The sequence below is a fragment of the Citrus clementina genome, unplaced genomic scaffold, assembly GCF_000493195.1.
Source record: "Citrus clementina cultivar Clemenules unplaced genomic scaffold, Citrus_clementina_v1.0 scaffold_6, whole genome shotgun sequence".
NCBI classification, from domain to species: Eukaryota; Viridiplantae; Streptophyta; class Magnoliopsida; order Sapindales; family Rutaceae; genus Citrus; species Citrus x clementina.
The window spans coordinates 14,298,033-14,311,127 of NW_006262139.1; the positions used below are offsets into that span (position 1 = coordinate 14,298,033).

The 13,095-nt window shown below is 36.7% G+C and overlaps 1 non-coding gene across 1 annotated transcript; it reads right to left on the minus strand.

Moving 5' to 3' along the window:
• Window positions 1–330: 330 nt before the first annotated feature.
• Window positions 331–433, minus strand: LOC112097511. The gene has a single exon (XR_002905043.1). It is a non-coding gene; the product is annotated as a small nucleolar RNA R71 (small nucleolar RNA).
• Between the last annotated feature and the right edge of the window lie 12,662 nt (window positions 434–13,095).

Genomic DNA, 13,095 nt, shown 5'->3' on the forward strand with positions numbered 1-13,095 from the left:
GCTAATTTGAGCACATCATGCATAAGATACCCAAATGTAGCTGCTAGGAGTTTTGAATTAAAACCCAGTGTGCTAAATTGTCTCCCAACATTTTATGGCCTAGAAAATGAGGATCCATATAATCATCTGAATGATTTTCATGCCATTTGTCAAACTTTTAAATATGAAATTTTTTCAGACGATGATGTTAAACTTAGACTATTCCCATTTTCTTTAAAAGATAGAGCTCGTTCATGGTTAAATACTTTACCTGCTAATAGCATTTCATCATGGGAACAAATGGTAACTAAATTTTTGAATAAATATTTCCCAGTGCATAAAACCAATGCTATTCGCAGGGAAATCTCGGAGTTTACCCAGAGAGAAGACGAACAATTTTTCGAAACATGGGAGCGATTTAATGGGCTACTCTTGAAGTGTCCACATCATGAGTACGAGAAATGGCACCAATGCCAATACTTTTTAGAGGGATTACTACCAAATGTGCAAGAATGGCTAATGGCAACAAGTGGGGGAGAGCTAATGTCAAAAAGTGCATCAGAAATTTGGGAATTCTTCCAGCGACAAGCAGATAATTCCCAACAACGGAATCGATCACTCAGGACTACTAGAAGAATTAAAGGAGTGAATGAGGTTCAAATTGGCGAATCAACTTCAGGAATCAAAGAAGTCAAAGAGATGGTTGAAGGTCTTGCTCGACAAATAGCATCGTTATCGACTGCTAAATCAACTGAACCACATGACCTTGACTCATACTCAGATCAAGCCAATGCCATAGGTATAATGAGAAAACCATCAAATTACAACCCATACTCCAACACATATAATCCTGGATGGAGAGACCACTGTTGAGTGTTAGAAAATGCATATTTATAAAGGAGAAAACCGTCATTTTACATTTCAAGTCTTACTAACAACCCTTACTTTTATGTATTTAACCTTCTTGTGATTTAATTACATGTGTTTTATTTTAATTAAGTATTTTATGTATTTTAGGGGCATTATAGTCATTTCACAATAAAGGAGAGATCAGACGGCAAAACGGACATCACTTTTGAACTCATGACAGTCGAAAACCTTAAGAGGAGCATAAAAGGAAAAATGACACTATTCACATGTACGGTACTATTCACGTGTACGGTACTGTATACGTTACTGTTCACGACACTGTTCACATAGACGGATGATGACGTGGCATTGACCGATGATGTGGCATTGACTGATGAGGTGTCACGATCCTGTTGGACTAAAATTCTTATGTACTGTTGATGGTGACGTGGCAGCATATCAGTGGACGAAAAATCTCGCGTACGGTGCATGCATCACACAGGATTATTTTCAACCAAACCGCGTTACTGTTCATCCGGGTCAAACCGCGTTACTGTTCAAAGTCGGGTCAAACCGTGTTACTGTTCATCCGCGTGGTCAAACCGTGGACTGTTGACTGATGACGTGGCGCAATCCTGAGCGTCCAAACTGTTTTTAATCCGATGGCCATGATTTACTCCATGTATCTATAAAAAGGGGGCCTCTCCCCCCTAATTTGATATCTCTGAATCCATTTTTGGGATCCATTTTCTGTAATTCCTTCTCCATCTTGTATTTTCTTCGTATTTTAATAAATTCCCATTTTGCCCCTAGTTCAACTATGAGTGGCTAATTTTCTTTCAAGCTTGGGTTGAAGGTGAAGTCTCAACATGTGTCATGGGCTTTATTTGGTAAATTTATTTTCTCTTCCCCTCTAATTTTTGTGGATGTTTTGACTTCTCGTCGACAAATAATAATAGTCTTGTCTAGATACCGCCTTGGTTACACCGGCTCTCTAGTATAAGGTTATTATTATTTGGCACGATAAGCCCTTAGCACCATATTGATTAGAGCGTGGTTCATGAGGTGTGGATTCCCCCCTCATGATTTAATTGATATTAATATGGATTATTTAGCCCATGATGCATGTTGATACGGATCCAAATACCCAAGTACGTCAATTTAATAGATTTTCTCTTTAATTTATTCTCTCCATTGCAATTCCAATTTTAGAATTTATTCTCGCCATTTTAATTTAAGTATTAGCATATTCCAAATCATTTCCACCATAAATCCAACTACCCATTTACAAAATTAATTCTATATATAATTAAAATCCACCTCCTCGTGGGATCGACACTCGTCACCATTAGTCTATACTACAATAGATTCGTGCGCTTGCGAGTACATTAAAATTTGCACAACAACCACCCCAATTTTTCATGGTCTCAAGGATTCCAACAGAATGGACCAGCAGCTCCAGCTCCACCAATGCAACCAATTCCGCAAAATCCTCAAGCCTCTCAGCCCCCATTTACACCATACAATCAGAACCAGAACTACTCTCAACCTAGACCATGGGAGGATTCATTCCAGAATCTCAAGAATCTTACTCACTCTACGATTGAGCAACAGAACCGCACCATTGATGGACTACGAAATGAATTGAGAGCGGGCTTCAACTCACAAGCCCAATCAGTTTCAAGCCTCGAGAAGATGGTGGGATAACTTGCTTCTTCTATTCAGACCTTGGCAATGACCGTTGAGAAAGGTAAGTTTTCAAGTCAACCAGTACCTAATCCTAAAGGAGTACATGAAGCAAGTACCAGTTCACCACAGCAGCATGGAGAAGTCAAAGCAGTAATGACCTTGCGAAAAGGAAAAGAAGTCGACAACAAAGTGGAGATGCCGGTGACAAAAGAAAATCAAATTATGCCTGTGAATGTTGAGGACTCACCACCGGAGGAAAAAGAAGAAACCAACCCACGAGAATATGTTCCTAAAGCTCCATTTCCTCAGAGGTTAGCGAAAGGAAAGAAAGGAAAATCCACAGGTGAGATTCTCGAAATCTTCAAACAGGTAAGTGTTAACATCCATTTGCTTGATGCTATTAAATAACTTCCATCTTATGCCAAGTTTCTTAAAGACCTTTGTACTAAAAAGAGAAATATGCATGTTCAAAAGAAGGCATTTTTAACAGAAAACGTTAGTTCTATACTCCAACATAAAATTCCTTTAAAATGCAAAGACCCAGGCTCCCCCACTATCTTATGTAGTATAGGGAACCACACAATTGAGAATGCTTTGTTGGATTTAGGAGCTAGTGTAAATCTGTTGCCTTATTCAGTATTCGCGAAACTTGGACTTGGAGAATTACACCCAACTCCAGTGGTGTTACAACTTGCAGATCAGTCCACAAAAATACCTCGTGGTATTGTGGAGGACGTGCTTATCCAGGTAGACAAGTTTTATTTTCCTGTTGATTTCATTGTAATTGACACTCAACCAATACAGGACTCGAGGAAGCACATCCCCATTATTCTAGGCCGACCTTTCTTGGCAACTGCGGATGCTCACATTCAATGCAGGACTGGAAATATGCAGTTGTCCTTCGGCAACATGACTATGGAGCTGAATATCTTCAACATTATCAAACAACCTCACAATGCAGATGATGGAATTGTTGATGTGGATTTAATAGAAGCATTAGTTGATAATACTTTTGTTTCAAACCTTAGTGATGATCCTTTACAAACATGTTTAACTCACTTTGATTTGGATTTTGATATTGACAGATCGGTCGATGAGGTCAACGCCCTACTTGACTTAGAACCATCTATGGACACTAATAAATAGAAGTCAAGAGTTGAGCAACTAGCACCATCAGAGAAGCAACTCATTCCATCATCAGAATCACCACCGAAACTCGAGCTCAAACCATTGCCCAACACTTTGGAATATGCGTTTTTGGGAGAAGAAAGTACTCTACCGGTAATCATCTCATCATCCCTAAATGACGAACAAAAAGGTAAGTTGTTAGATGTTTTGAAAGAGCACAAAAGGGCATTAGGATGGATCATAGCAGACATAAAAGGTATAAACCCAGTAGACTGCATGCATTACATTCACCTTGATGAAAATGCTAAAACTACTAGGGAGATGCAACGTCGGTTAAATCCTAACATGAAAGAAGTTGTTAGAACAGAAGTCCTTAAGCTATTAGACGCAGGTATCATTTACCCAATTTCTGATAGTTCATGGGTCAGTCCTGTACAAGTTGTCCCCAAAAAGTCAAGAGTCACAGTAGTTACGAATGCTGATAATGAATTGATACCCACTAGAGTAACTACAGGATGGCGTGTATGCATTGATTATAGAAAGTTGAATTCTGTCACACGTAAAGACCATTTTTTTTTACCATTTATTGATCAAATGCTTGATAGATTAGCAGGCCATGAATTTTATTGCTTTCTAGATGGCTACTCAGGATATAATCAGATTCCCATAGCACCAAAAGATCAAGAGAAAACTACTTTCACTTGCCCTTTTGGCACATTTGCATATAGGAGAATGCCATTTGGATTATGTAATGCACCTACTACATTTCAACGATGCATGTTGAGCATTTTTTCTGATATGGTTGAACGATTCCTTGAAGTCTTTATGGATGATTTTTCTGTGTTTGGTGATTCGTTTGATCAATGTTTACATCATCTAACACTAGTTCTGCAGAGATGTATTGAGAAGAACTTGATCTTAAATTGGGAGAAGTGTCATTTTATGGTAAAACAAGGTATTATTCTCGGTCACATCATTTCGAGCAAAGGTATTGAGGTTGACAAAGCCAAGGTGGATCTCATTTCTAATCTTCCTCCACCCAAAACAGTCAGAGAAGTAAGATCTTTCCTTGGGCATGCTGGTTTCTATAGACGTTTCATTAAAGATTTTAGCAAAGTTTCTAGACCCTTATGCAATTTACTTGCTAAGGATGCACCTTTTGTCTTTAATGATTCATGTCTTGTGGCATTTGAAAAACTAAAGCAATTGTTGACATTATCACCCATCATTCAGCCCCCAAACTGGAGTTTACAATTTGAGCTCATGTGTGATGCATCTGATTATGCAGTAGGAGCAGTATTAGGACAAAGAGTTGATCGAATTCCCCACGTTATTTACTATGCTAGTATGACATTAAATGATGCACATTTGAACTATTCAACTACTGAAAAAGAAATGCTAGCAGTAGTGTTTGCATTGGAAAAATTTCGATCCTATCTCATTGGTTGTAAAATAATTATATTCACAGATCATGCTGCTCTTAAATATCTTCTCACAAAGAAAGATGCAAAAGCTAGACTAATTCGTTGGGTGTTACTTTTGCAGGAATTTGACTTGGAATTCAAAGATAAGAAAGGGACAGAAAATGTTGTGGCGGACCATCTCTCTCGTCTCCATTTTGACACAATTATAGAATCATTACCATTAAATGAGTCATTTCCAGATGAACAATTAATGAGTGTGGAAGTATTACCTTGGTATGCTGATATAGTTAATTATCTTGTTACAGGTAAACTTCCAGAGCATTGGACCAAGCAAGACAAGGCTAAATTCTTTGCAGAAATAAAGAATTTCTTTTGGGATGACCCGTATTTGTTCAAGTATTGTGCTGATCAAATTGTTAGACGATGTGTCCCAGAAAATGAAATTCAGAATATTCTTTCATTCTGCCATGAACAAGCTTGTGGAGGCCATTTCAGTGCTAAGAAAACAGCAACTAAAGTTTTACAATGTGGTTTTTATTGGCCAACTATATTTCGAGATGCTTACACTTTCTGTTCTTCATGTGATAGGTGTCAACGAATGGGGAGCATTACGCGAAGGAATATGATGCCACTAAATCCAATTTTAGTGGTTGAGATTTTTGATGTATGGGGTATCGACTTTATGGGACCATTTCCCTCTTCTTTTGGCCACCAATACATATTGGTTGCTGTTGACTACGTATCAAAATGGGTAGAAGCAATTCCATGCAGAACCAATTATCACAAGGTGGTGATAAGATTTTTGAAAAGCAACATTGTTTCACGCTTTGGATTCCCTCGAGCAATAGTCAGTGATGGTGGTGCCCACTTTTGTAACAAAGCATTCAAAGTACTTTTGACAAAGTATTCAATCACACACAAAGTGGCAACCCCGTATCATCCGCAAACCAGTGGCCAAGTTGAGATATCCAATCGAGAAATAAAGCACATATTAGAAAAGACGGTGAGGCCGGACAGAAAAGATTGGTCATTAAGACTTGATGATGCATTATTGGCATACAGAACGGCTTTCAAGACCCCGATTAGGATGTCACCCTACAGGCTAGTATATGGAAAAGCTTGCCACCTACCTGTGGAACTCCAGCATCGTGCATATTGGGCCATCAAGAAATTTAATTTTGACATGCAGCAAGCCAGCTCAGAAAGAAGATTACAGCTGGCAGAACTTGAAGAAATTTGCAATGATGCATACGAAAATGCCAAGATTTACAAGCAACGAATGAAAGTCTTCCATGATAAGCAAATTATGAGAAAATCATTCACTCCAGGTCAGAAAGTGCTTTTATTCAATTCTCACTTGTACCTATTCCCAGGTAAGTTACGCTCTCGTTGGTCTGGCTCATTTATTGTTCATACTGTTTTTCCACATTGGGCAATTGAAATTAAGGACCCAAAGAATGGTGTCACGTTTAAAGTTAATGGTCAAAGATTAAAGCCATATCTAGAATACCAACCACATGGAGAAGACACCGAAATAAATTTGAGTGACCCACCAGATTTGAATTGATTTTTTTTTCTTTTCGTTGATTTGATTTTTTTTTCTTTCTTTATATTATTCTTCTGCTAATTGAAATTATTTTTTCGTAAGTGTGTTTATTTAACTATTAAGTTTTCTTTTATCGTTTTTAATCATGAGTACCTTACTTAGACCGTTCCTCCTGAACATTCTTAAACCACTTCAACGTGTCAAAACTCATCTCAAAAGGCAGATTCAATTTTGTAAAATACATCGCATTTGGGCTCTACAACCACTAGAGTTAGTAGCCTATGTTGAGGGTTTAGAAAGCCAACTCAGAGACATTGAGAGAAGTGTTTACGACATCCAGTTGGAGCTTGAGGTAAATTCAATAAGAGGACGATTTTAATTTTCTTTGTGTGTTTTAATTTGTTTTTCTGTTTGTGTGTTTTAGTTTGTTACCCCGGTGAAGTGGCGGATAACGGTACTCCGTGACAATCAAGTCGGTTACTTCAGTTTCCCATAATAACTGATATTCTGAGGCGAAGGTATGGACAAAAACGAGATTCTAGCGAAACTTCACAAGCGATTCCCTTCACTTCCTCAGAATGCCCTCCTTACGATCTATAAAGCTCGGTCCGAACGCATGCGATTATTCATAAGGAATAACATACCTGCTGACATCCGTTGGTTAATCGAGGCTAAAGTACGATTGGCAGGTGAGTTACCTCCAAAATTTATTGCATACATGCCTGGTTGTGGTAAATGAAATTATGCAAGAAAACGACGAGCTCGAAAAATTTCTGTTGCTTGTCATAAGTGTGCCAGAATGAGTTGCAATAAAAACCCATGTTCTTTAGGAATGATGTCTGATAACAGGGAAGATAAGATTAAATTCATTAGGGATGGCTTGAATAAGGAGTCATTGGATGATATCCTTTTGTCTCTTGAAACGCATCCCAGTGGATATGTGCAAGGAGCGATTCTCCAGTTATGGCCATTATTCCAGAAAGAGCATGTACGATATAGTCTCGAGAATCTGACTATAAACGACCCTGTTTGCCAGTTTATAAGAAAACTGGATATGAAGCCTATCCTCGATCCATAGAGGGCGTTCAAGCCGTTTCTGGACGTAAAACCAAAGGAAGATGTGAGCCACAGTCGCAACTACCTGTAAATATCCTTTTACTTTATTGTTATTTTATTTCACTATTGTCTTATTGTTTGCATTATTGTCTTTAATAATTTTATTACTGTTTGCTTTTTCCTTTTTACTGTTTTCTTTTTGACTTGCGAGCCACGTGCTTTACGCGTTATTTGACACTGACATGTTACCTCATACACAACTGTGACCCACTATCACCAAGACTCTTAAATGTGATTTTCTTTGTCAAGCACTCACAAATTGTTTTCGAAAAGTATCACAATGGCAGCTACTCCCAATAGACAATTCAAGAACATTTGTGTGCTTTCTGGATTTACCTATGGCAAACATAAAGAGTTCGTTGAGGCAGCTATAGATCTTGGTCGAAGCATAGCAGCGAGAAAATTACACTTGGTATATGGAGGAGGTAACCGAGGGTTATCAAAAATGGTCTCAGAAGCAGCTTTTATCAGAGGAAGTCAAGTGTTAGGCATTATCCCAAGAGTCCTAAAACCATTAGGCAATTCGTCTGACTCATCAACTGGAGAAGAGTTAGTCGTCTCAGGTATGCAAGAAAGAATAATTGAAATGCTTAATCATGCTGATGCTTTTATTTTCCTTCCAGGAGATCTTGCAACACTAGAGGCACTTATCACACTAGCATCTTGGGCCCATCTGCACATCCACCAGAAACCCATCGGTTTGTTAAATGTCAATAACTTTTATGATGACTTTATCGCATTTCTTAACCATGCAATAAAAAATTATTTTATTCCCACTAATGTGAAAAAACTCTTTATTTGTGCTCACACTGCTAATGAGCTACTTAATCGGTTACAAGCTTATAGACCGGAGCCAGACCCCTGGACCTTTGTGTTGGAGTGTCCAAATAATGATGGTAACAGTAGCAGCAGTAAGAAGTACAAATTAGATTTAACTCTCCGCCTGTAAATATTTTCTTCTGTGTTGCACCACCCAGGTGATGTCTTCTAAACTCTACTTCTTTCATTTCAAACATTGAGGACAATGTTTCGTTCTGGTTGGGGGGGGGGAATAGTCGACAATTGTGGAATTTTGGTTAAGTTTTTACTAATTTTTAGTTGTAGAAACTAACTGTTGCTAACTTTTTGTGTTGAAGATGGCTGAATATGGAGTGTAGTGACTCTAGAAACGCATCTTCATCGTTTTAAAAAAAAATTATTAAAAAAAACTTTAAAAAAAAAATTCAGACATTTTTTTTTCTTTATTATGTGTTTATGTTTATTTTTCTTCTTTTTAATTTCTCCTCTATAAATATACATTTTCCAACTTTTGAGTCGAAGATGGCTGAATATGGAGTGTAGTTCCTCTAGAAACGCATCTTTTTAAAAAAAAAAATCATTTTCGTTTTCTATCATTTTACGTGTAACTTTTCTAATTAGTTTTTATGCATCATTTTCACATTTCTGCATGCATATTTTCCTTTCATGTTTAGAATAGGTTGGGGGGTAGAATGTTGTTTAAAAAAAAAATTTGTGATTTGTTTTAACATTGGATGACATGATTAATTTCAAATTTTAGTATTTGTATTATCTTTGGTCTTAAGTAGGGATGGCAATTGTACCCGCAAATCCGCAAACCCGCCCAAACCCACCCGCCAAAACCCGCCCGTTGCGGGTAATTTTATCCGTTGCGGGCGGGTTTAGTATTATAAATTAAAACCCGCATATAGATGCGGGTGGGTTTGGTATTAACCTTATACCCGGTGGATACCCGCATGGATATCCACCAAACCCGCAATAATTTTTTTCAAATATTTTTAATTTAATTTAAATATAAAAATATATAAACAAAATAATGTAATTAATCAAATTACCAAATAGCAAAAGGCTCAAAGTTGTGTATGTGTGTATATGGCTCATCTCTTATTCTAAAGTCATAACCTAAAGAAAACTAAAGGCATTTCCCTTCGAATTAGTATTTGAAAATATTAATCTTAATTATTATTTTAGGCATTGTGTTAGATGGGTGCTTATGGTGGTGAATAAAATAAATATATTCTCTTTGATCTTGTTTTAAATGATAATATGAAATGTAATTATTATTTTTAGATATTAGTTTGTGTTTTTTAAATAGATTTGTATAATTTATACTTAAATTTGAGAATTTGTGTTGAATTGATGTGGAAATTTTAATTTTTCATTTACATTGTTTAAATATAAAATTGAATATGTTATATGGAACTTGAGGTTATTATTATAAATTTATATATTAAATATTTGTGATTTTAAATACGGAAACCCGCAAAAAATCCGCCGGATACCATTGCGGGTTTGGTAATTGTTAAAACCCGCTGCGGGTGGGTTTTTTTAAAAAAATTAAAACCCGCTGCGGGTTGCGGGTGGGTTTGGTAATTTAAATTTTGTGCGGGTTTGGGTTTGGTAATGGCAAACCCGCTGCGGGCGGTGCCCATTGCCATCCCTAGTCTTAAGTGATGTTACGCTATGTTTGCTACTTTACATGTTGATGTCGGAGACAAATGTGAGTTGCTTGAAGGAATGAACATGTCATAATAAGTACCAAGTAAGTTTTTGAGCCTATTATTTTTCTTGGAGAATACCCCTTTTGCCCACTCTTTATACAGCTTAGCAGTTTATTATTTTACACACGATCTCTAAATTGCTTTTGAGTTAACCCTTAAAAAAAATTGTAAAATAAAATAAAAAAAGAAAAAAATGTGTATTGTTACATTTGGAGGCCCATCTAACTAGTAGATATGGAAGGTTATTTAGAGCCCTAAAAGACGATGGAAAGGCCATCTTTGATCCATTTGAGCCTTTCTAGCCATCCCTTTTATTAAATATCCATAGTTAACCCTTTTGAGCCTTTAAAAAAAAAATATTTTCTTTGTCAACTTATCATCTTGACCCACTCCGATTTGGAGTATTACACGATATCTTATAAGTTCCATCACCTATTTATGTTTGAGAAAATGTAAATAATTATGTTGTTCAGTGAAGTTATAGCAAAAAAAAAAAAACAACAAAACAAAAATTGTTGTTTTAAAAGAATAAAAATAACAATAATAGGTGAAATCCACCTTGCAACTTCCAAAAAAAAAAAATTCTCTGCATTTTTCTCAAACATACACTTTGTTTTCCTTATTTCCTTTCTTTGTTAACCATGTCCCTAGCCTACGTTACATCCTAATAAAAGTCCTTCCTGATTTTAGGGAACTATAATATGAAGTAGAAGCTAGTTATATGGGCTAAAAAGATGTAGTGGTGCATATAAAAAATAAATAAATAAATTGGGTTGACTAACAATTTTTATTTGACTTGAGATTGTATTATTTTTAAGCTGAGGGCATATTTATTTCATCTTGGCGAGAGCATGTGATATCACTTCTTCATTATTTTCTCTCAATTACCATTCATTGGAGTGACTATTTTTATTGGGTTTAATTTCTTTGTGAGAGTGTCACTACTTCCAGTGAGATTTTAGGGTTTGACATGTCATTCTTGAAAGTAGCTATAACAAAGTCTACTGGGCTGATTCATGTGGATGATTGATGTAGGTGTGATGTTACTTTAGACTGGAGATAATGCTTATACTTTTATTTGATTGCTATCATTAATCTGATTGAATAAACACGAGTGTTTCTAAATTTAAAGAAAAAAAAAATCATTTTGAATTTGAATTTTATTTTCGCTTCATTTGCTAGGGACTAGCAATAAGCTGGTTGGGGGTGTGTTGAGTGTTAGAAAATGCATATTTATAAAGGAGAAAACTGTCATTTTACATTTCAAGTCTTACTAACAACCCTTACTTTTATGTATTTAACCTTCTTGTGATTTAATTACATGTGTTTTATTTTAATTAAGTATTTTATGTATTTTAGGGGCATCATAGTCATTTCACAATAAACGAGAAATCAGATGGCAAAACGGACATCACTTTTGAACTCAGGACGGTCGAAAACCTTAAGAGAAGCATAAAAGGAAAAATGGCATTATTCACTTGTACGGTACTATTCACGTGTACGGTACTGTATACGTTACTGTTCACGACACTGTTCACATAGACGGACTGATGACGTGGCATTGATTGATGAGGTGTCACGATCCTGTTGGACTAAAATTCTTATATACTGTTGATGGTGACGTGGCAGCATATCAGTGGACGAAAAATCTTGCATACGGTGCATGCATCACACAGGATTATTTTCAACCAAACCTCGTTACTGTTCATCTGGGTCAAACCGCGTTACTGTTCAAAGTCGGGTCAAACCGTGTTACTGTTCATCCGCGTGGTCAAACCGTGGACTGTTGACTGATGACGTGGCGCAATCCTGAGCGTCCAAACTGTTTTTAATCCGATGGCTATGATTTACTCCATGTATCTATAAAAAGGGGGCCTCTCCCCCCTAATTTGATATCTCTGAATCCATTTTTGGGATCCATTTTCTGTAATTCCTTCTCCATCTTGTATTTTCTTCGTATTTTAATAAATTCTCATTTTGCCCCTAGTTCAATTATGAGTGGCTAATTTTCTTTCAAGCTTGGGTTGAAGGTGAAGTCTCAACATGTGTCATGGGCTTTATTTGATAAATTTATTTTCTCTTCCCCTCTAGTTTTTGTGGATGTTTTGACTTTTCGTCGACAAATAATACTAATCTTGTCTAGTACCGCCTTGGTTTCACCGGCCTTCTGGTACAAAGTTATTATTATTTGGCACGATAAGCCCTTAGCACCATATTGATTAGAGCGTGGTTCATGAGGTGTGGATTCCCCCCTCATGATTTAATTGGCATTAATACGGATTATTTAGCCCATGATGAATGTTGATACGGATCCAGATACCCAAGTACGTCAATTTAATAGATTTTCTCTTCAATTTATTCTCTCCATTGCAATTCCAATTTTAGAATTTATTCTCGCCATTTTAATTTAAGTATTAGCATATTCCAAATCATTTCCACCATAAATCCAACTACCCATTTACAAAATTAATTCTATATATAATTAAAATCCACCTCATCGTGGGATCGACACTCGTCACCATTAGTCTATACTACAATAGATTCGTGCGCTTGCGAGTACATTAAAATTTGCACAACAATAAGCCGCTATCTTTTCTTCCTTAATCAATGCCATTGCCTCATTAAAGTCATGCATGTTACTGCTTTTGGCTGCCCTCCAAAAAAGATTCCGCAACTTGGCACCAACATGGTCTTTAGCAAAGTTAGCATACACATGCCTACAACATGCCCTATGATAGGCAGAAGGCCATGTGTTTGGAATCGCATTCAACAGTCCCTTTTGCCTATCACTAATCAATGTGACTTGCCTTTCATCATCTAAATAGTTGTGCAAATGTTTAAGAAA